The following is a 23,927-nucleotide window of genomic DNA, read 5'->3' as shown; positions in this document are numbered from 1 at the left end:
TGGTCCATTTCTCTACGCCAGTGTAGAAATAGCTTTGGGCTCACAGTTCATCCAGAATGGACCAGAGAGAATTTTTCTAGAGGAAAACATATTTGATTATTATTAATAGTAGTGGTAATACAAGCAGATTTTCCAAAAGTTGCAGAAAGCATCCAACTTACCTGTAAGTGCTGACTTATTTTTAAATGTTATTTTTAAAATAAGAGAGTGTGATTGTTTAAAAATGAAAAATAATGCAGTGCATTGTAGCCAAACAAAATCCCCAGACCAGAAAATGATTTTTCAATTTAGCTAGTCTGCTTTAATCCAGGTTATCCCAAAGCTAGGCTAAAGTAGCCATGACGTTGCTCCCCAACTCCCTGTCACCCCCAGCCTTCTAAGTCAATGTACATAAAATGCAGAGCAGCCAGGAAAGATGCTCTGAGACAGGGACTGGTCTTGACTCCTAACATGGTCAGATTGCAATTAACCAGAGAGTTGAGCATCACCAGTACTATAAGGTATTTTAAATTTCTGTTTAAAGAATTGATCTTAAGCTTCTTGGAGTTCATGAAAAGTCTTGCTTACATGTATGAATATGGAGTCTTTGAAATCAGGGAGCAGATTACTGTCTGATGACCTAGAGAACCCTGGTGGTGGCGTGCAGCAGAGCCAAACCTCTGTGTGGGAAGAGTTTTTCGGCAGTGTGATTTGCAGTGTTTCTCCACCAAAGTCTCTTTCTCATCCTTCCCCCAAAGCCTACAGTGGCTTCTACATATCCATCTCTGCAGTTCATTCCTTGGGCTCAAGCATTGCCCATGCCAGAAGGGTCCTCCTAAAATACAGATATCAAAAATTAGCAATAAAGAAATCATTTAGACTGTACCGAGAAGTCAATCAATCAGATTTCTTTCTTTCCAGACCCAGGAAGGAAACAGGTGACACCTTTAGTTCACCACGCCTCTGGGTGGCTGAAGGAAGTCGCTGAAAGGAAGGATGGAACACAGAAAAGGAGAGGACGTATTAAGATTAGTTCGTAATTGTGTCATGGATCAGTGTCTTAAACTGTAGAGAGAAGACTCAGATGTCAGTGTGTGCATGCATGTGTGTATAGGGGTGCTTGAAAGTACAATATAATAAACAAATAAATGTATTACTTGAGGCTTCTGTTTTCAAGATGCTAGACCATTTAGATTTTACTAAAAATCTGCAGAATTTGAAGGCTGTGGGGTATAACCAGAACAGGAAACTTTCACCTTTGCCCCCCTCCTCTGGGGAAATGCAAAATACATCCTGGGGGGAGGAGCGATCAATCCTCAGCTCCTCGCGCCCTCAGCAGTTAGCTTTGATAAATGTCTGAAAATTTCAACTGGAGTGTAGAGAGAATGATGCTCTTTCCACCCCTCTCCGTTAAGAACAGAATTAGGGGCGTTTCCTTCAAATTACAAAAAAAAAAAAAAAAAAAAAAAAAGTCGAGATGAGTGTTCTTTCTGGTCTGACGTGGGTGGCGAAAATTTAAAAAGGTCAATGATGATCCCAAGGTTAGTGGGAATGTACACCTCCCTCCCATTTACAGAGATGCCCTGTATCTTTCAAGAGAAGGCCAGCAAATTGCCATGGAAATCTGCCCCAATAGGCAGTGCTCGAGTAGGAGTCAGAGACTTCATAAGCAGGGGTTTGTGGGGGCCGGCACCATAGTGAACACAGTTAAGCCTCACTAATCCCCTGAATGGGGGAAAGGCCAATCTTGATTAGTAAGAAGCTTTAATTTGAAAATATGTTTAAAGAAATGCCATGTTATTATTTCCAAAAACCCGCAAACTGCCTGCTGGGGTCTGTGCTCTGAGCCACTGAGACTCTTAAGGCCTTGAACAAACAGATAAGGACTGTAATTAGCATATTGGTCATTTGAATGCAAAGAGCAGTTAGAGTGGTGCTTAAAATTGCGTGTTAGCACACTCCCCTAGCAGGCTGTCACTTTCTTATATTTATGGTATTAATTTGCCTAGCAACCTGACCCCTTTCCTTTTTGGCAGTAAATTTTACCCTAGCATGTCATAATCTGTTCAATTTTCCATATTAGCAGCTGGAATGAATAAGGAAGGGGTGGGGAGGTGCAAGGGGAGGTGGGGTGGGGAGATGAAATTGTGAAAATTGAAAAATCAACATGACCATTTTTTAAACTTCTATATAACTAGACGTTAACTTTAAAACTCATCAGTGAATTCACTATTATTTACTGAGGAGGGGGATGTATTCTCTAGGATGAGTAAAAAGGGGAAGAGAGGTAGGGGCATCTGGGTAGCCCAGTCGGTTGGGTGGTCAACTCTTGGTTTTGGCTCAGATCATGATCTCAGGGTCCTAGTCCAGCTCCTTGCTCAGCGGGGAGTCTGCTTGAGGATTCTCTCTCCTCCATCTCCCCCGCCCCCCTTTTCTCTCTCACTCTCTCTCTTCAGTAAATAAATAAAATATTTTAAAAAGGGAAGAGGGACAACCTGTTTCGAATGTTCTATCCCCATAAGTGACCTGATCAAGTGAACACCAGAGAACACTGGATGTAACGAGTTCCTGGATTATAACAAAATAAGAATTGATTATGAGGCTCAACAGGTGCTTAATTATACAGAACAAAAGCACATTGAGATCTACATCTATTAAACACATCTGTGATGGTCAGCCAATCTTTTGTGCACATATTAACTGTTCCCAAATTCACACTTGAGACCACTTAATTTGAAGTGTGAGTTGTTTGGAAAGGGGAAAAAGAGAGAGAGATGAATACAGCTGCAGCTTTACCCAAATACCCAGTGTCTCCATCATTTTGTTATGCACGCGGAAGAAAAAGGCTGTTCTTGGGATCCCTGGGTGGCGCAGCGGTTTAGCGCCTGCCTTTGGCCCAGGGCGCGATCCTGGAGACCTAGGATCGAATCCCATATCGGCTCCTGGTGCATGGAGCCTGCTTCTCTCTCTGCCTATGTCTCCGCCTCTCTCTCTCTCTGTCTCTGTGACTATCATAAATAAATAAAAATTAAAAAAAAAAAAAAAGAAAAAGGCTGTTCTTTTACAAGTTGAACAAACCATATGGCCCGTGGGGTGAGGATTGTAGGAAAAAGCCGGGGGAAGCCTCAGTCTCCCTATTTTACTTCACACAAACCTGAGGAGGAAAGATAATCTTTAGGTGATGAAATTCCTAATCTGGTAGTTCCCAAATTTTGCTACACATTACAATCTGAGGAGATTTTTTTTAAAGACTTACGTATTTATTTTAGTGGAGGACAGAGGGAGAGGGAGAGAGACTCTCCAGCAGATTCCTCACTGAGTGTGGAGCCCAACTCGGGGCTCGATCTCCCAAATCTGTGATTGTGACCTGAGCCGAAATCAAGAGCTGAATGCTTAACTGACTGAGCCACCCAGGTGCCCCCACCTGAGAAGATTTTTTAAAACTCTGATGCCTGGATTCATGCTAGGCAATGAAATTGTGATGTCTGAGGGCAGGGTGGGAGTGGGGGTGGCAAGGCACCAGCAATTCATGAAGATCACAAGGTGATTTGCAAGTGTAGCAAATGGGGAACACCACTGCCTTAAGGCTTTCCTGCTTCACATGCAGTTTAACTTCATCTTCTCAATTACTAAGGAGGTGCTATTCATCCCCACTTCACAGATGAGAAAACTAAAGTTCAGAGAAGTTATTAAATAAGTTGCCCAAGTTCCCAAAGCTGTTAAATAGCGATTTGAATAGGGACAGTTTAATTTCAGAGTCTTTGTGTTGAACTTCCATGCAGTGCTGTCTCTCTGGGCTTTTGTCCCTGTATCTGGCACTGTTCCAACAAATCCGGTGCATGATAATCCTACATCAATTCAGTGAAAATTTATTAGGTACCTACTATGTAAATCACAGTTGTAGACACAGCGTGTGATTCTATGTAGATTCAAGGAAACTTGGCTAAGTCCGGATAATTCAAGGGACCTTCCAAATATGTGTAGGTTGGTTGTCAATCATGTCAAAGCTTAACCAGCCAAAAATAACCAGAGACAAAACTGTAGTTGGACAGAGTCAAATTTATTGATTTGATGCATGGAGGAATTGCATTCCAGAGGAACCACAGGATGCCCTTCTTGAAAAAAGAGGGAGGAGGGATCATCTTTTATAACACTTGAGTTCCTGCTGAAGGATTCTGAGGAGCATCTAAAAAAGCAGAGATAAGTTCTGGATTGATGGCAGTTCTGAGGTGGGATCCGGAGAAGGGGGTATTAACTAGGAATCGGGGGCTGTCATGAGGCAGGGGTGGCTTACAATCGGGTATCCCCAGGGATAAATGAAAAAGCAAAGTGGGTCTAGGGCATCACTGGGAAGAAAGCAATTGTCACTCAAAGGAGGTGGGGGTCCCTCTGGCATTTTACAACGGCCACGTGACCTTGGGAGAGACAGTGCTTTCTGCTAACTTTGCAACTGGCTTTGTCAGTCTACCCTCTCAGCCTGATTAATCACAGGGCTGCTTATTCTCAGTCCAAGCTGATTTTCTCTCGTTCAGTCCCAGGGAAATTTTGACTCTTCCAGGTTTTGGCCTTTTTCAGCAGGGATGAACATGAGAGAAAAAAAAAAAAAAAAGGTGCTCAGATCAACTATTAATAGTTTGCTCCTTTTCAGCTGTGTTGGTAAATTATTTAATGGGAGAGTGTATGTAAAACTTGGGGATTCTGAATAAAGCCTGGATTTCAGTTAGTGTATTGCAGCAATGTCAATTTCCAGGGTTTTGACAATGTGCTGTGGCTGTATAAAAAAGTAATACAGTATATCAAAATATTGGGGGGAACTTGAGGAAGATATCTAAGGATTCTCTGTACTATTTCTGCAGCTTCTTGTGAGCCTTGAACTATTTTTTAAAAATACAGAAGATGGGGAACCCTGGGTGGCACAGCGGTTTAGCGCCTGCCTTTGGCCCAGGGCGTGATCCTGGAGGCCCGGGATCGAGTCCCACGTCGGGCTCCCGGTGCATGGAGCCTGCTTCTCCCTCTGCCTATGTCTCTGCCTCTCTCTCTCTCTCTCTCTGTGTGTGTAACTATCATAAATAAATTTAAAAAATTTAAAAATTTAAAAAAAATAAAAATAAAAAAAATAAAAATACAGAAGATGTTCAGTGGGAAAACAGATTTGTGTTGAATAGCTATATAAGACTTTTTAAAAGCAGTCTGACTTTACCTATGCTCTTCCCTGAATAATCCAAAATTTGTTGTACCAATGTTCTATTAGATATTGCTGGACTTAAATCTGCTGGATTTGAGTACAGCAACCAGTAGTGATATCAGTCAATACCCATGTCTACCATGTATATAGATCCCTGAGGGGTTACTAATTTGGGATCAGTTTGTGCATCCACAAGATGCCATTTGAGTAGAGTCTGGAAATAACCGTTAATATCACTAGGTAGGTATTCCTCTCCCTGGCTGACCTATTCCACTTAGCATTATACCCTCTAGTTCCATCCATATTGTTGCAAATGGCAAGATTTCTTTCTTTTTTGTGGCGGAGTAATATTCCATTGCATATATATATACCACATCTTCTTTATCCCTTCATCTATCAGGGGACACTTGGGCTGCTTCCATATCTTGGCTACTGTAAATAATGCTGCAATAAACATATAGACTTGTTGAATCATTACAGTATACATGGGAAATTAATATAACACCATATGTTAATAATACTTGAATTTTAAAAAATCAGCAGGTAGGGAAAGGAGGGAGAAAGATGTATTAGGCAAAGGGAACAGCAGAAAGAAAGGCACAGAGATACGGAAATCAAAGTATATCAGGGAAACAATAGTTTGATGGGGCTGATGATTGGGGCATATGGGAGGAGTTGTGGGAGAACAACCTAGAAAGATGGGATGGAGCTGGAATGTGGTAGTCTGGTGTGATTTCCTCTCTGAAATTAAGGACTTTGGACTTCTCTTGCAGTACTTACTTTATCTGCCTTGTGTCCCACTTACTTGGATATGCATCTTTTCTCCCCAACTAGATTCCAGGTTCCTTAAGGAGATGGCCTAAGTTTGATTCATCTGTATAGCAACTGTAGCATCTAGCTGTGTGTTTTGCATTTAAGTGTTGTTAGCACTTTATTAGGCGCTAATAGAATTGTCCTAAGAATGAATAACGTATCACAAAGATGTAATTAATACTCTCTCTCAATGACATCTGGAGCCCCGAGATAACGTTGTTTGAGGTGTCTACCCGCCGGACAGTGAATGTAGCCCACAGAAAAGCACACAACCCATCCCCCTCAGGCTCTCCTTGTGTCTGGTTTTGATGACTGGGTATGGCGATGCCCTGTAACACATCTCCCCCTGTTGCTCCTGGTCCATGCCATGATGGCATCCTTTGAAAAGAGGTAATGTGCCTTGCTGTAATCAATTTAGCATTCCACTCACACTTCCCTCTGTTTAGCTTTGCTGGGGGTTTGCAGAGATGCCTTACCTCTCCACCACCTGCCCTTCAGTTTTCTGAATTATAGCGAGTACAGTGGCTCAGATGGGACCTGGAGGTAGTAGGTAAGGAACTCTTTGAGAAGGATATTTTCTCCAGGGTCTGGCTGACATATATTATTGAAGGGGATCTCCACCATGCCTGTTGATGATTTTTCCCCCTTTTACCTCCTGAAAGAAGTATTACATTGCTTACTACCTCGGATGGTTGGGTGTGGGGATGGGGGCACTTCTGTTCCTGACGACCTCATTATGTGGTTATCAGGAACAGACACTGCCCAGGTTGTCACGACAACCAGCAATGATTCAAAGCTTCTGTGAAAGGTCTGTATCTCTGGCAAATAATCAGCCTTTAGCATTCAGCAGATGCTGAACTGAGAAGCCAATCACAGGTGAGCTGGGAAAGCATGACATCATAGTCCAACCGGTCCAAAAAAATTAAGATTTGTCTTTTTATTTCTCTCCTTGGTTCTTTGTCCCTTAGATTTGGTCTTCCATGTCCTCCTCCTCCTCCTCCTCCTCCTCCTCCTCCTCCTCCTCCTTCTTCTTCTTCTTCTTCTTCTTCTCTCTCTCTCTCTCTCTCTCTCTCTCCCTTTCTCTTCCTAGTGAAACGGTGAGAGCAACGAAACTAACTTTTCAAATTCACTTTACTCTGCAGTTTGACTTCAGTTCAGGCAGTGCAGTGATCGGAGTGTGCGGGGAAGAAATGTATAATGTGATCCGCTCAGGAGCAAAATCAAACAGCATCAGCTCAATTAAATAATGTGCTTTTTTATGTAAGACCATGGTGGAAGTGGGGCTAATTAAAACCGTCAGAGGAGAGAAACTTCCTAATTCTCATATTAATTCATCCAGGGCCACCTGCATTTAATTGGCTCCTGCTTTTCCTTCGCTAACTCCCTTGTGGAAGGGAGGAGGGCAGAGGCTGCGAGCTCCTGAAAGCTTGTAGGTTCTACAGGGCAGGTTCCTAACGAGTGCTAATTATAGTGAAGGAAGGTGAAGAGAGACGCGTCCTCCCCCACCCCCACCCCATTCCCAAGGTCCCACAATACAGGGAGCATATGTAAATGGAGACTCATCAAGTCTATTAAGGAGCTGTGTAGCTCTGAAATCTGTTAAATCCACTGTTGTTCCATTAGCCATTTGCATTCGTACAAGAGTCCAGGGATAGCAAGTCAAGTTTCACAGAGGAAAAAAACAAAAGCCCAGGGAAATTTGAGTCTTGCTCAGGGCTTCCTGACCACAAGCTGGACTGGAATCTGGGTCTCCTCATTCCCAGGCCAGAACTCTGAAGCCCCAAGATGGTGATTTCCTAGCAATGGTCTTCCCTCTTCTCTCGCCTCCAGTTTTTAAGGGAACTAGGATGAGCTTTTTGGCGATTCTGAGGCTCCTCACTTTTTGCCTAGCAGGCTCCCTACCATGTTGCCTCCTACGGAAAAGCTGGAGCCCCTAATGAGTGGGAGCTGGGGGGCAGGAAGGAAGGGGCACATTCGGGTCTGCCTGCAATGTTGGCCACAAAGTGCAGTGAGCAGAGCCCAACCAAGGAGGAGTGGGCATGGTGCTCTCGGTGCTCTCAGCTAAGGAACAAATGCCTTTTTCGTGAGCTGCCCAGCTGAGTTCTTTTGTATGCACAGCAGGAGGGGGAGCTTTTTCGTTTTTGTTTTTGTTTTAAATGCAGCTGCTTTAGCAAAAGCCTTGAAGACAGCCACAAATACTCAAGAGTCCACCACTGGGAGCGATTTCTGGCTGTAGGACTTGAGGCAGGCGTGGGAAGGGAGCCCTGATATCCAGGCTGCTTTGCGTGCCTGCCCAGGTATGGCTTGGCTCAGCCTGCTGCAGCAGAGGCTCTATTGCCACATCTGAATCGTTCGCCTCACATTCAGATCCCTTTCACGGTAGCAGTTTGTTCATTCTGTTTGCTTGTTTGGTTTTCTTTCTGTCTCCATCCAAAGAAAGGTATATTTTCACTTTTTTTACATGTTCTGTATATTTATTATTAAAACATGTACAGGGACGCCTGGGTGGCTCAGTGGTTGAACGTCTGCTTTCGGCTCAGTTAATGATCCCGGGGTCTTGGGATCTAGTCCTGCATCAGGCTCCCCTCAGGAAGCCTGCTTCTCCTTCTGCCTATGTCTCTGCTTCTCTGTGTCTCTCATGAATAAATAAAATCTTAAAAAAATACAATAAAACATGTAGAAACAATGCAGAAGTATATACAGAAAACAGTTAATGACCTCCACCATACACACATACCCACTTGTCTTCCTTCACACCTTTCTAATTCCCAGAGTTACTGTATTAGCAGTTTGATGTGTATAATTCCAACTTAAACACACACACAAACACATGCGTGCAAGTGCATGCACATTTTTAACAAGAATAAAATAGTACACATGCTGTTCTGCCACTTTTTCAGTCAAGATTGTGTCAAGATGTGTTTCTATTTTAATATGTAAGAATCCACTTGATTCTTTTTAGCTGGTGTATAATATTCTAAGATAACGTATATACCATATCTTGCTTAACAGTTCCCTTATCGAGGGACATTTAGTTTGGCCTTTATATGATGAGTGTTTCTTTCTTACATAAGATTCAACAACGAACACACTTGAACCCATCTTGTCCTGTTTTAATGAGTGTATTCATCATCAAATTTCTTGAACTGAAATTGCTTGGTCAAGTGGCACAGGCATTTAAAATTTCCTAGTATTGCCAGCTTGCCCTTCAAAAAGTCTGTGCCACTTAAAATCTTTTTTAAGATTTTATACTCCCATCATGGTATATGAACAATGCTCCTCTTCTCTGAGATTTGGCTGGAAGACTTGGAAGATAGTCATAGTTTACTTCTGTTGCTATAAGCCCCATCCCAGAGCCTGTTGCTTCTTCTGTGACTCTAGAGGCTGGTCAGGTTGGTCAGAGCCAAAGGAGCAATACAACTTAAGTTGCCACGTGGGGTGGTAGAAAGAATACAAAACAGAGTAGGAGATCTAGTTTCTAGGACCATGTCTCTGAGGCATTGGACAGGCTACTTTAAACCTGTGGTTGTCCATTTGATTATCAACGAAATGAAGATCATAATTGTGGCAGAACAATGTTGTGTTTGTTGTGAGGATCAAGCCAGGAGGTCCAAAAGTGGTTTGTAATCCGAGAAGCAGGATACACATGCCAAGTGGTTATTCAACTAGTGTGGTGATTATGTCCTTTCTCCAATCAGTGAGGTTGGAGAAGGAAACGGGAAAGTGGGAGTTGAGTAGGAAACATTACACAGATGAAATCTTTAAGACATTCTTAGCTTCCCTGAAAGTTCCCATGCAATTGTCCTATATTCTTGGAGAATAAATCACATTGGTAGCAAAGACTGCTTTATGGTGTCAAGAAGAATTGGGGCACCTTACTGGCTCATTTGGTTAAGCATCTAACTCTGGGTTTTGGCTGATCTCGTGGGTCCTGAGATTGAGCCCCCAGTCGGGCTCTGTGCTGAGCGGAGAGTCTGCTTGAAGATTCTCTTCCTCTGCCCCTTACTCTACTTGTGTACACGTGTGAATTCTCTCTCTCGCTAAAATCAGTTAATCAATCTTAAAAAGAAAAAGAAGAATATAGGATATTGCCCTTTGATGGGAAGACTGAAGTCTTCTATGCTGGGCCTGGCTCCTAAGCCCAGTCCTCTTTCTTTTTTTAAAGATTTTATTTATTTATTCATGATAGACACACACACACACACACACACACACACACACACAGAGGCAGAGACATAGGCAGAGAGAGAAGCAGGCTCCATGCAGGGAGCCTGATGTGGGACTTGATCCTGGGTCTCCAGGATCAGGCCCTGGGCTGAAGGCAGCACTAAACTGCTGAGCCACCTGGGCTGTCCCCCAGTCCTCTTTCTATGACACCTCTATGCTTTAATTTGTCAGGCACCTAATAGGATTTTGGCCCTGTGCTACTTTCCATAATCACCAGTGAGAGAAGAAATACACACACGAAATGCTTAAATAACCATGTGTGGTGACTGCATAAATAGCTCTGAGTTATTGCTGAGGTATATGTGAGGATTAGAGTGAAATCAAATACCTTTTAATTACAATTTAAATCAATAGCGCAGAAGAACAAGTTAAATCATGAGCCAGAAAAAAATCCAGTTTTATGTCTTAAAAAAAACCATTCTTATTGTTTAAAATAACCCAAATAAGTGCACTTTACAAATCAGAGATGTAATATTAAGTAAATGTTCATTCATTTAGATCAGTGATTTTAAATTACTTTAACCATGATGTAAAAATAAAAAATCAATTTGATGGGCTACTTTCTTTAACCCCAAAGTTAATTAAAAAGATATCTGTAAGGGATCCCTGGGTGGCGCAGCGGTTTGGCGCCTGCCTTTGGCCCAGGGCGTGATCCTGGAGACCTGGGATCGAATCCCACGCCAGGCTCCCGGTGCATGGAGCCTGCTTCTCCCTCTGCCTGTGTCTCTGCCTCTCTCTCTCTCTCCGTGTGACTATCATGAATAAATAAATTAAAAAAAAAGATATCTGTAAAATCATGGAAAGCAGAACCATCGTGATTTCAACCTATTAGGGATTTGAGGAGGAGGGTGAGGGGTGTTTTTGCACTGGGAAGGCAACCACCAAACACACACAAAAAGGCTATTTAAAAATGCCTGATTTTTAAAAATTACCAATCTAGTATACCCCTTTTCCCCCCAAAGCAAATGTGTATTTAAACAAAACCCATAATACTGTGTCTCATATTTTTAAAAAGCATGGGCCTTAGACTCAGATCCAGATACAAATTCCAGCTCTGCGACTTCTTACCATGTTCATGTAATAGTCATGTATGCATAAACATATTTTCAATTAAGGAAAATAAAGATAAAATGCAAAGTGATCCTTTAAAAAATCTGGAGTATATAGTTTATTTAGTCTTTGCCTCCCTGTTTCCTGCCTTGTCTTAGATTGGAAGGGTCATGGTTGTTCTTTTTTCAACTTCCAGCATGAGCATAATTCTAAATTAATAAGTCCGAAGAGGTATCCCATTCTCTCAACTTCCCCAGATGTCTTCTCTGTGAACCTAGAGGTCTGTTGTGTGACTTTTCCTAGAAGGACCTTGGCAAATATATTTAGTTCACCCTCCATCTTGAAACTTGTTTTGCTAGCATTATGAAGCAATGATGGCCAGATGTTATGGGGTGTTGAGAAATGTGGAGGAAAGTGTACTGTGGAGGGTCATAACTCATTTTGACCATTTAAGTATGTCAGGATATCTTCATAAAAATAAATTTGCAAGGGGAGAGGGAAAGCTACCCGTAGACTTTTACCCAATTGTGATAATTTTATGTTCTCTTCTGATCATTTCTATGGGTGTATTTTACATCATTATAATTTGAATGTAATTAGTATTTTGCAATTTTTGGTCATTTTTGATGAGAGCTTATTGTCTCCTTGCTGGAATTTACCATAATTTATATAATGTAGCCAAATCCTGGTGGTGGGAGGTGGATATGGATTTTGGATTAGCAAGGGATGATTTTTGGAGTTACATTTTAAGCTTTGCACATGGGTAAAAACATGTACTTATTGTTAAAGATGAGAGGCCACACCGAAGGTTTTAGGGAGAGCCACATTTTAATGAAATTAAATATATGTATATATCTATATAAACTACTTGACGTAGTTTTATTACTATTATTATTTTGTCTAACTCTCCGTGTTTTGAAGTGTGTGTTTCATGAGCAGAAAGGTAGTTTTCCTGTCTAAATTGTCATCTCTGAACGCCACTGCCATATCTGCCGGAGTCTACTTTGTATTCCAGAGACTCTTATCAGTGTAACCTGTTGGCCTGACAGGTGGTTTCCCAAACCCAAACCATTTTCCCCAGTAAAGAGTGCCCATGTAGCTGGACGGATTTCCTCCCCTGGAAATTATTCTGAAATTCCAATCTTCCTGAGGGGAGCCGTTTAAGGAAGATGCACAAAACGCCCCACCCCTCCCCACTGTCAGGTGCGCCTGTCCCTGTTTCTCTCTCTCTCTCTCTCTCTCTCTCTCTCTCTGTCTCTCGATGGCCCCACCTCTTTCTAGACAACCCTGACAGTGTAGAAGTTTCCATCTCCTTTTCCTTTCCCTCTCTCTGTTCCCTCCCCTTCAGGTTTTTTTTTCCCCTCCCAGGCGCTTCCTGCCTGGAAACAAAAGATTGGTCCCCAGCAGCCCACTCAGGGCGATTTTAGTTTTCTGCTCACCCTCTGATTGGCCCGCGTGCGATGCAGAGCCCAGGTGACGTCATAGCAGACAAGAGCCAGGGAGCGGTTGCCGAGCCGGGCTTTGCCGCGGGCGGGCAGCTGTCGGCAGCGCACCGTCTGGGGGCTCGCGCGGGGGGCTGCAGCTTTTCCCGGCCCTGGGCAGGTGTGCGAGGCCGGGAGGAGAGGCGGGGTGAGCGGGCCGGGCCCGGGGCTGCGGCTGCGGCTGCGGCCCCCCCCCGCCAGCCCCGCCAGCCCGAGCGCTCGGAGGTAGAGGAAAGGTCTGGACAGGGTGGCTGGACCAGTGGCAGGTAAATCCCGCGACTCAGGGCGCCCAGCTCGCTCGGGGGAGGGTGTGGCGCTGCCGGGCAAATTTTTCTGCCTTCCCGGGGGCCCCTCTCCCGCTCTCGGCGGCACTTCAGCCTTGGGTCGCCTCCGTGGCGTCCCGGAGCCCCGAGACCCGGCGCGCAGTTCGCCCGATCGCGCTTGGCGGCCGCGGACGAGTGGGTGTGTCAGGGCCACTCTGCAGGGCCCGGACCCCGTTGCTGGGGCAAGCTCTGGACTCGCCGGCCGGGGCCTGGGCCGCTGGAGGCCAAATCCGCCCCCAAATCAACATAAGCCGGTTAGACTTACACCATCTTTCCGCCCCCTCCCCCAGCCACAGTAGCGACGCCCCCCCCCCAAAAAAAAAACCACCAAGGGGAGGAGGTGTGGCCGCGGCCTGGCCAAGTCCAGGGGAGAGGGAAGAGCCCAACTATAACAAACAGAAAAAGTGACGATTTTCCTCTCTGGGCGCCCTTTCTTTTCTTTTTCTTTACCCTCCTCCTCTTTTTTGGTGGTGGTGGGGGGAGGGTAATGACAGGACGACTTATTTCTTTTCATGTGAAGATTGGAATGATGCAGTACTCTCCCTAAAAAGCCTGGGACCCCTCATTGGCCTTTGTCTTTGTCTGGGGAGGCGCAGGGGTCATTAGGGGTCATCAGGTCCCCTGCCCCCCAACCCTGTCCTCAGCTTACAGTGGGCCTTGCCCTCAGTTTGTGAACTGGCTCTGGCAAGATGACTGCCACACTTTGGGGCAGATTGAACATTTTAGATTTTTACTCTTGTAGGTTTTCCTTCCCTAGGTGGTGTTTGAGGGACGGGGTGGGAGGGCGGTGCCCAGGGAGGGAGCAAGAGACCCCTTTTGATTTTTTTGGTCCCACCTTCCAGAATCCAGTGGCAGACTCTGGACTTGAGGGTTCTAGGCTGTGGTCTGTAGAAGCAAAGGAGAGAAGGGTGAGTGGCTTGGCTTTGGGAAGCATGAAGGGGGTGGTTGCAGTGTTTTTGGTTTTTTTTTAATGGCTTTCATCAGAGAAGCCTTTAGCCATGCTAGTCTTGCTCCCCCCATGGTTTTACAGACTCAAATCCAGGCCAGCTGTATGGCCGTCTGAGGTGTTGGAACAGAAGGAGGTCCATTCCTGTCGGTGACAACACTGGCCCTGTTCTGGGATGACTGAGGTGTAAAGGTCAGTGCAGTTTTCACTGGGCCATTTGCAAAATTATAATTGGGCAGGTCTGTGATTTCATACTTGAGGCCCCTACCCCAGGGGCACCTCTGGGTGGAGGGGCCCAATCTGGTAATGGATGATTAATAGCCTGGGGCTTAGAGGGAGAGCCATGGAAGCCTCTGTTTTCTAGATATAAATGTCATACCTCCCTTCTCCATGAATGGGGCAAAATGGAAAGAGACTGGCACATTTGCTGGGTAAAAGCCAACAGCTGAAGATCTCGAGGCCAGAAGGACCTTGAGATGTCAAAGAGTGGACCCCCCCCCCAACCTCCAGGCAGATAAGCGGGCCTTGTAGGGAGGTTCACTTGTGATACACTTGCAGGCAACGGGTCACAACACCCCAAAGGTGTGCCAACTAGCTGACTATTACCACAGGTTGCAGATTTTCTGGTTGGAGGCAGAATTGGCATACAAAGCAAACAGGCATGCTGAGGTCTTTGGGGAGAGGATAGTAGATGTGACAAGTGAGAAAAATGAAGAATAATTGGAGGGATGGGGTGGGATGGGGAAGTGCTGCCCCTGTCAGAGACTTTGTTATTCTGAGGTCAGAGACTAAGCTACTGTGAGGTCAAAGAGGGTGGCCAAAGGCAAAAAGAAGTCAGAACTAGAAATCTAGAAAGAGGTAAGATCAGATGGAGCAGGTAGGAACAAAGCCATAGAGAACAAGAAGAGAGCTGTGGTCTTACCGGGAACCCAAAGGCCCCGATTTCCCCAGGTGAGATGGTGAAATTTTGGTGGTCGAGGCACATGTCGTTCATCCCAGACTTAGGGGGATGATTTTCTTGATATGTAGGGAATCGATAGCATTCCCATCCGCATAACCCACCTTCGGGAACTAGTAGCTTTGGTCATAGGAAGGGGAAGAAACTCAGTGAGCAGTGGACTTCACAATGGCTCTTTCCTGCTGGGTAAGGAGAAGGAATGGCAGGGTTGGGGCGGGGGTTGGGCCTGATCCCAAAGGAGATTTGGGGAGCTTTGAATCTGCCCAAGACAGGTAGGTTGACTATTTTTACATGGGGAGGGCCAAGGCCAGGTCTGTGGTCCCTGTTGCAGCCGTAGGAGTATCTGCCTGTGTTCCAAAAATGCCCTCCTTCCCAGGGGCCCATGGGACCCCGTGCAGGCGAGGGATGGTGAAAACCACTGCCCTAGAAGGTAAGTGTAGCTGTTGAGGCTTCTGGGGGTACCCTGTTGTGCCCCAACCTCCCCAACTGCCAGAGGCTAGGCGGTTCCCCCTGCAGGGCCTGGGGTGGACTCGCCTGCCAACTCTGCACGATGTGATTTCTCCAGCAGGGGGCAGGAAAGGGTGTGCAATCAGGGCCAGAGTCCTCCTCTGGTGTGAAGCTGGAGCCTTCGTATGAACTAACAGCCATACGTTTCAAATCTGATTTTGGGGTACTAGAGGACCAAAGAACACCTCCTCCCCTCCCCCCAGGCCTGGTAGTCTGTTTCCATTCCTCCTGGGCCCCAGGACTTTGGAAGGCATTTGCATTTACATCTCAAGTAGTGATTACTCCAGTCACTAATACCCACAGCCTAACCCAGAGTTTAATTGGAAATGTTAATCAGGACAATGGATCCATGTCTGATTTGCACATTCAGTCAATTATCTGCAGGTTGGGGCAATCTGTGTTGTACCCGAGGGACGTGACAAGGGGCAAAATGGCATAACTCCAGCTGCGGCTGCAGGTGGGAAGCCAAAATGGGGGAGGTAGACCTTGAAGACCCGAAAGAGATGAACAATTTACTGGTGGGGAATGAAGATCATTCCCAAGGTGTGGCCACAGAAAAGCCTGGGGCGCTGATCATTGAGACAGAGCCTGACTGACTGTCTTGGAGCTCACACAGTGGAGAGGGAGGCAAGGTTTTTTTGCCACGCTGGGAGGGTGCTGTATTTGGAGAAAGAAGGTTTTTTGTTTTGGGGGGTTTTTTGTTTTTTGTTTTTTTTTTAGAGACTAGAGGACAGGGAGCTGAGGTAGAACAAAAACCCTGGGAGTCAGGAGGCTGGTGGTCTGGTCTGCTTCTGCCCCTCTTTGAGCCTTACTTTCCTTGGCTTTTGAATGATGCGATTGGATGAAGTGGTTTCTGAGATGGTCATGACATTTTAGAAAGTGGGTCTGTTTGTTCTTGGTCATGAAGGCAGGCCCACCATAGGACATCCCCCCCAAAAAAATCCATTTACCCTTTTAAATCTCACCCTCCAATCTGGGGGAAATCCATACAAAATGAACCTCCAACCACGACACACATTCCATCTCCTTGAGCAGCGTGGTTTTATTTTGATTTCATGTCAATGGGAAACAGGAGGGAGAAGGGAAGCCCAGGTGGAGAATCTGCTAGGGAACCTATAACCAGCCTCTGAGAAGCTCTGTGGGGATTTTATATAGATCTTATGGGGGGGGGGGTTGGGGGTGCAGATAGGTACTAGTGGTGCCAACTCCCCGATTCAGCCTCAAAACCGAAGGGCCCAGATGAGGGTGAAGGAAGGCCTGCTTAGGATGTGTATCCTCTTCTTTCTCCCTCCTCTGTGAGCCAGGTGGACTTTCTGGAATTCTGCATCTATGAGACAGGATCCCTAACTGCCTGCACAATCGCCCCCTCTAGTGGCCTCTGCGGGAACACCTTTGGCAGAGCTTCCCATGTGTCCCCTGGCCCGGCTCCCTTTGCCAGCGCTAATCCCTTGGGCAGTTGTTAACTCCCTGCCCCTGCGGAGAAGGGCACCAGTTCTTCCAGATGTCCTGAAGGAGAAACTGAGGCAGCTGCAGCTCCCTGCAGGCCCTTCTCATATATGGATGAGGCCGGGGGTTTAGCAAGGGTGCCATCTCCCTAGCACTTAGTTTCCTCCTTTGGGCTTCACAAAGGTTCCAGAATTCCTTTCCCTGCAATCTTTAGTGCTGGGCCAGGCACCAGCTGTGGGAGGGCCTGCGGTAGAGAGAGTGGTTGGCCATAGCTTCCTGCCCCCTCCCCCAAAAGTGGCAACCCTAGTCTCCAGTCAGAGATGCTGACAGGAAGCTGGAATGCAGCAAAGCTGGGGTGCTGGTAGGCACACAATGGGTGCACTGATCCCTACCCCAGCCCCAGTAGGAGGCTAAGCTACAGGTGCAGACACAAGGTGTGATAAACATACAACATGATACAGACACATAATATGGCAGAGACATGTGTTACAGAATATGGATTAGAAACATGGCACACACATGTATACTCAGAACCACAGCACATCCATAGTACATAACAGACCCCGTATATGTGCACCTGATAACAAAAACATGACTGCACACACACACCCAACATGATACAGACTTGACACACACAAAATAGCGATAAGTATGACATGGCGTACACACGACCGGGCACAGGCACGCAGGGCACACAGCTACTGTGGGATGCAGGAAGCAGCACAGATTCCACCCTGCACGTACTCAAACACAGGGCCACATCTCCACACTCCCAACAAAACACATCCCCAACGGGTGGGAGGAGTGAGACCACCAGGTGGAGCACTGTGTCCTGCCAGTCTCCCCCCACTGGCTAGGGCTGTGTAACTGGTGGATTGGAAGCAGGCTGCCATGCAGTTAATAGGAGGCTGAAGCAAGGTGGAGACAGGTGGAAGGAAAGCTCAATCTTGTACAGGAACCTGGAGGTGCTTGGTTGGTCCAGGCTGGTGCATCCACTGCCCACCCCCTCAATCTTGCGTTCTAGCACTGTTCCCCACCTCCATGGGAGCTTTCTGCCATCCCCGGGCTCAGGAGACTTTTAGTGGCCATCATTCTTGAGCCCCCTTCCAGTCCTGCCCCTCTCTGGAGCTTTGGTGGCTGTTACTCACCTACCCTCACCCCACCCCCTTGCAGGATGAGCTCATGCAGCCAAGGACCTGGTTGGCACACCACTTAGTGGCTCAGTGGGTGGCAGTTGGAAAGGCTGCTTGGAGGATGCGAGTGGGAGGCACTCAGGGAATGCCAGGGCCCCTGGGGGACAGATGGGTGGCCGTGTTCTGGAGTCTCGCCAAGAGCAAGTGGCATACCTGGGATATGGGTTGGTCTTCTTGTTCACCAAGGGGAAAGTGAGAATCCTGGGGCTTTTCTTGCCTCCCTGAGGCTTCAGTTTTTTACTGTCTCCGCCTTTAGATATCCTGCCATCTGTGTCTTTGGATTAGGACCTTCTGCATTCCATTATCGGCCATTAGAGCGTGTACTAGCCTGGGTCCAGCTTTGTTGGAATTGAACAAATATGTGCTGCTTTTCTTTGAGAACAGACACCATGGAGGGAAGCTGGGGGCAGGGTAGGAAGGATGGAAGAGTGGGCTTCCTTCGAGAGGCTTGAGTGATTGTGGGTGAAGGCAGAAAAGAGAAGGGTTAAAGACCTTGCCTCCACAGTTGAACATGGAAACCTCTGTAGGGAAATAGGGCAAACTATCACCCAGAAAAACACCAGTAGATATTCACCCTAAGAAGTCTGAGAAAGACTGTGGCAGACCTCCCCATAGTGGACATTGTGGGGAGGCAGAAGGAGGTCCCAGTTAGGATCAGAGACTGCAACCTTCAACAGCTATGAGATGATAGCCAATTAGGGACTCTCCAAGTGCTTCCCACAGCCACCCAGTGAAGGGGTTGCTGAGAAGGGGAGGAGGTAGAGGTGGCAGCTTGGAAGTGAAACAGCATTGCCAGGGTTTGGGGAAGCTCAGATGTCCTCAGAGCCAAAGTGCGTTTGCCATGATCTCTCAGTTTTCTGTCGTACGTGGGACTATACCACCTCCTAAGAATATGTGGCTATTTCCCATCTGTCCTATTTGATCCCGTCCTCCTGACACTTGTCTGGGGTGGCTAGGGCAGGTCTTCTCTGCCAACAAGCAAGCAGAGCCAGAGTGAGTGGTGAAATGACAGCAGCTCTCAACCTGAAGCCCCCAGTCCAGCACCCAAATGGGCTCTGACCTCCCAAGGCCCTTTGTATGCTTCTCTCCTCTCTGATGCTCTACCTTCTCAAGGGGTTTTCTGAAATCCACTGTAGGGTGTATGTGAGGTTTTGGGGGGGTGGCTAAGGGAGTAGTAGCAGGAGGGGCAAGGGGTTCCTGCACCCCCCACAATGCTTGTCTTGGCAGGTTGTCCCCAAGAAAGAGCATCTGAGTCCTTGCATCTTGTGGCAGCAGGTGTGCCCAGCACCGAGTCCGTCGGAGCTGAAGGCAGCCCAGCCCCTTCTCATGGGCAGCACCCATCTGTGCTGAGGTCCTACAGTGGTGGCAGTAAGAGGTGAGTAATGGATTCCAGGGCAGGGAGTCAGACATCTCCAAATCCAGGTAAAGGCCACCTTTTCATAAGAGCTCCCAATGTTACAGACCCTGCTTAGGCCTCCCTAGCTGGGTCTTGGGATATAGCCCTTTCTTTCTGGGGGCCTGTGGCTGTATAGTTACCCTTGGTTTCTTGGTCCCTCCCTGCCATTGCTGATATGGGAATGATAGCTGTGACTTACATTGTGGAGTAAGAGAAACAACAGAATGGATAGGGCCAAGTCCTTTACAAACATCAAGCACCACCTAAGAGCTTCCGTGTAACCACCAACACGCTTCCCATCAAGCTGCCTATTCTCTTTCTTCCTGCTTTCCAGATGTCACAGTGGCATTTCAGCCACGTGCCACTGTCTGACCAGTCAGTTCCTGAAATTTCTCCTGCTCCACAACTTTCATTTCACCTTCCTATTCAAGACATACCCCCACCCCATCTGTCCCAGCTTCCGGGCCTGGTGGGCTTAAACCTTCCAGAACCTTCCCTCTGCCTTCCCATCCAAGCAGGGACCACTTCTCCCCCAGCTCTCCAACAACACTTGAGTGCGTAGAGTATTGCGTAGCCCTTGCTTCTCTGCTGCCTGCTGTAATTCTTGCGTGGTTTCTGGAGTGTTCATCTTGGCAGGTAAACTAGACCAGAAACTAGGGATAGGGACTCAATTTTACAGGTCTCTGGTCTCTCTCACGAGTGCCCTACAGTTGCCCGGCAGATTTTCAATTTGAGCTCTTCTCTTCCTCTCCACTTCTTTCAGGTTCCGTGGCCCGCCTCTGATCATGTACCTCTTTCCCTGTCGGGCAGCCTTTAGGGCTTCTGCTGTCAGCTGCTCCCTCCAGCCTTCTGTTGCCATATGTCACTGTCCAGCTACCTGTTTGTATCTTAATGTCCCTCTTTCTCTTGGTCTACACTTCTAACAACAAGAATAACAAAGAGAAAATAAGGAGTACACAGTGCAGTTCCCTTTCACAAAGTCTGCCCCAGGCCCCAGGACAAAGGAAAAGTGTAGCTCAGTGGCAGGTGTTTCTAGGGTGCCTCCTCATGAAGGGGAAGCTCCAGAGTTTCAGCCATGATATTGAGGGTATGAAATTACAACCCTGCTGATACTAATGTATTCAGCTTTCTAGAGATGCTGTGGTAGGGGATCCTCTATAGACCTGGAGCGACAGAAGGTAACTAGAACTCGCTCAAGTCAGAAGGGAGCCCCGGGATCTCTTCCGGGTGTTCTGTGACAGCTCCAATAATAACCCGTATCTATTGTCTACTGTTGCCAGCACTGGGCTAGGCATTTTACTTGCAGGAGACTGTTTGATCCCACAGTAGTTCCTGTTTTTGTTTCTGATTATAAGTGAGACTAGCTCAAGGTAGGTACTAGAATCATTGTCTTTGCCCACAAAGAGACAAGTTGGGAGGGGCTGAGTAATGTGCCTGTAACTGGACACATGCGGTGGCTTTGAGGGGAAAGACGCTTCCTGGAGAGTTTCTCAGCATCCTAGATGACATCAGTACTCTTCCCTGGTTGCACACACGCACATATACTTTCTCAAGCATGCTTCTGTACTGTTGGACATTCATACAATCCTTAGGCCTCCTTGGCTCACACTTTTCCCACCGGACACATTTGTGGTGACCATCACGCCCACCCCTTCACCCTCACACACATATTTACAAACACACTGCATGCCGGCATACACTCATACTGCCACACACTGCCACTTACATTTCTATATTCACATTTCATACTGACACATGCTTGCACTCGCCCTACACTGCAGCCTCACATTCCCACCCACTCACACCTTTATACTTTCTTATGTTCTCACACACTCTTGGTCACACCTTCTCACATCCACAGAAATGATAGAATCACATTTAACCTGCAAATTCCTGCACGATCGCAAGTAGTTTATACGCAGACCCATGCTGACTTGCCCCTGCCTATTTCTCATATAGCCATACACACCCTTAGTGTTATATGCTGTAACACATTTGCGCTGTCATGGATGGTTTCCTCCTTGCAGTAAAACACACAGATCATCACTCATTGAAGGGACACATGCATGCGCATACACGCTCCCACCATGAACACAGTCTCACCCATTTCCACTTTTTATTTTTTTAAGATTTTATTTATTTATTCATGAGAGACAGAGAGAGAGAGAGAGAGGCAGAGACACAGGCAGAGGGAGAAGCAGGCTCCATGTAGGGAGCCTGACATGGGACTCGATCCCAGGTCTCCAGGATCAGGCCCTGGACTGAAGGTGGTGCTAAACCACTGAGCTACCCGGGCTGCCCCTCATTTCCACTTTTTAGACCCTCTTACAATCTTAACCTCAATATTACATGCTCAGCACTGACGTAACCCCCCTGCCTCTGTCACACTCACACATAGTCACCCTTATACATGGAAACACGCTCATCATGACACCCATTCCCGTTTATTTGCTCACCTTCATGCTGAGATCTGATCGCACTCCTCCAGCTCACAGGCATGCATCCTGATATACAGTCTCACACTCTCCTTTTCATAAACTTAGACACTTTCACTAACACCCAGCACCCTATGTTCGTACTCAGAGTCATACTGATGCAGTCATCCCGACACACCCTGACATGTCCATATGCCCATTCAGTTCTCATGCTAATTCACATCACACAGTCACACTTAGGGCATGCCCATGCCCATATACTGATGTTTATACATTTGCACAGTTTTCCATATTCTCACATTTGCAGACACATGCTCAAAATCCTACACTCCCACACATTCCCAGGGGTGCACGGTAACAATCATGCACATTCACATGTATATCTTCACACTGTCCAACTATCATTTCTATAGTACACGTGTTCACACTGGTGCTAGCATGCTTACATTCCTGCCTATTCTCACTCTTGTACTCTCATACTGACATACCCTCACACAGCTACATGCATTTGCACCAGTACACATGTGGTGATCTGCAGGGTCCCTGAGTGGCAGTTATGTTGGCACACACCACCCTGACCCACACAATTGAATACTGTCACCCTCAATTCCCATAAATGCATTCATGCACTTAGACACAACCTGCTACTGATGCCGTAGATGGCCATGTAGACTTACACTCAGACTCTCATCCACCCTGCAGTACCCCCCCCCCCCGCTTAGGTTGATATACTTGTTCACACTGGCTCATGTGCCCACACAGTCACCAAGGCATAAATACATTGACTCTAGCTCAACATACTTGCCTGAATGGCCATGAACTCTTAGTTGGACTCACACACGGACGCATTGACACTGACCTATGCTCCCTTGCTGAGATGATCCCACTAACCCACATCTGTGATTCACATGTGTTTATAGTGGCCCCAAACATGCGCACACACTCACACATCCCCAAACTCTTGCATGTGGCCCCACGCTAATACTGCCGTATCCACTCATTTTTTCACTGACACACACACACACCATCTCACACCCACTGCAGGTGGTAGCTCATAATCACAAAAAAGTTGTCACTTTTTTCCCCTACTTGTCACTAATGCTCTTCTCATACCTGCTAGAAGGTTAACAGCAACCTGTGGCCAAAGGAAGACTGTTGGTCTCAGCCAGGGCACCAGTGGGACTAGATCTTTCCAGAGCAAAAAGGAGTGGAATTTATGTCTAGGATTAAAAAGAAAAAGCTCAAACCCACAGATCAATTTTTTTTAATTTTTCCCCACAGATCAAATATTATATCCTTTTGCCATAATTCTATTTTACAGAAGTCATCTCTAGTAGAATCTTAGCCAGCCTATCCAAAGGAGGTTGGGGCTTAGATGGTTTATTTTCTGGAAGATGATGACATAACCTGTCCTCATCTTTCCCTCCCAAGGGGAGGGGAAGGTAAGAAATGTGTGTGTTTCTTTAGGCACTCCCAGTGGTCTCCTGGGCAGAAGTATGTGTCTCTTATTTTCTGTTTCTGATCTGGAATTCCACATTGCTTCCCATAGCCACCTCTAGTCTAGCCAGGTCTACTTTTTCCCTGTTTACACTGGAATGTGTTACTCCATGGTATTCAAGAAAGAGAAAAGAAAGGTTCATGAGTTAGCTGGATGATAAAGTAAGTTTCTCTTGTGAGCATGCATGCGCATATATAGACCCCACTGGAATTTCAACAGCTGTTACTAGCAAGTTAACAGAGGAAATTTCTCAGTAGGCGCGGATGAAGGCAAACTGAAAAAACTTCCTTGCACTCCAAACAGACTGCAGACTTCCCTGCAAGAGGGTAAAAAGAAGCACAAATCCCAGGAGCGAACTAGTAGATCAAGAACCTGGTGTCAGGGTCAGGCACCACCCCAATTCCCTATGAGAGAATTAGAAACATGAGAGCACCTTGCAGAAGCCTCCTTAGTCCATAGATTCCCCTGCTGGAGTCTCTATGGAGTAAAG

The 23,927-nt window shown here is 46.5% G+C and overlaps 1 protein-coding gene and 1 long non-coding RNA gene across 16 annotated transcripts in view; one reads left to right on the top strand and one right to left on the bottom strand.

The window, feature by feature from the left end:
• The window catches only part of PAK3 (p21 (RAC1) activated kinase 3), a 263,447-nt gene that overhangs the window by 124,721 nt on the left and 114,799 nt on the right, over nucleotides 1–23,927 (top strand). For 2 of the 15 annotated variants that reach the window (XM_077888030.1, XM_077888018.1), the window contains exons 1-4: nucleotides 12,771–13,001; nucleotides 13,901–13,966; nucleotides 14,089–14,196; nucleotides 19,336–19,483. The exons of 3 other annotated variants lie outside the window; for them this stretch is intronic. The gene's annotated coding sequence lies outside the window, so the exon portion shown is untranslated. Of the gene's footprint in view, nucleotides 1–8,139; nucleotides 8,275–12,769; nucleotides 13,002–13,900; nucleotides 13,967–14,088; nucleotides 14,197–19,335; nucleotides 19,484–23,927 lie in introns of those variants that run through there. 10 more of the 15 variants (XM_077888032.1, XM_077888031.1, XM_077888019.1 and 7 more) reach the window with 9 other exon arrangements.
• LOC144308673 (uncharacterized) lies at nucleotides 4,033–6,557 on the bottom strand. Its single transcript, XR_013375047.1, has 3 exons — nucleotides 6,454–6,557; nucleotides 5,970–6,119; nucleotides 4,033–4,165 (listed from the first exon to the last, which is right to left on the bottom strand). It is a non-coding gene; the product is annotated as an uncharacterized LOC144308673 (long non-coding RNA).

This window comes from Canis aureus, chromosome X (assembly GCF_053574225.1).
Source record: "Canis aureus isolate CA01 chromosome X, VMU_Caureus_v.1.0, whole genome shotgun sequence".
NCBI lineage: Eukaryota > Metazoa > Chordata > Mammalia > Carnivora > Canidae > Canis > Canis aureus.
This window is presented reverse-complemented; position numbering and strand designations above follow the sequence as displayed.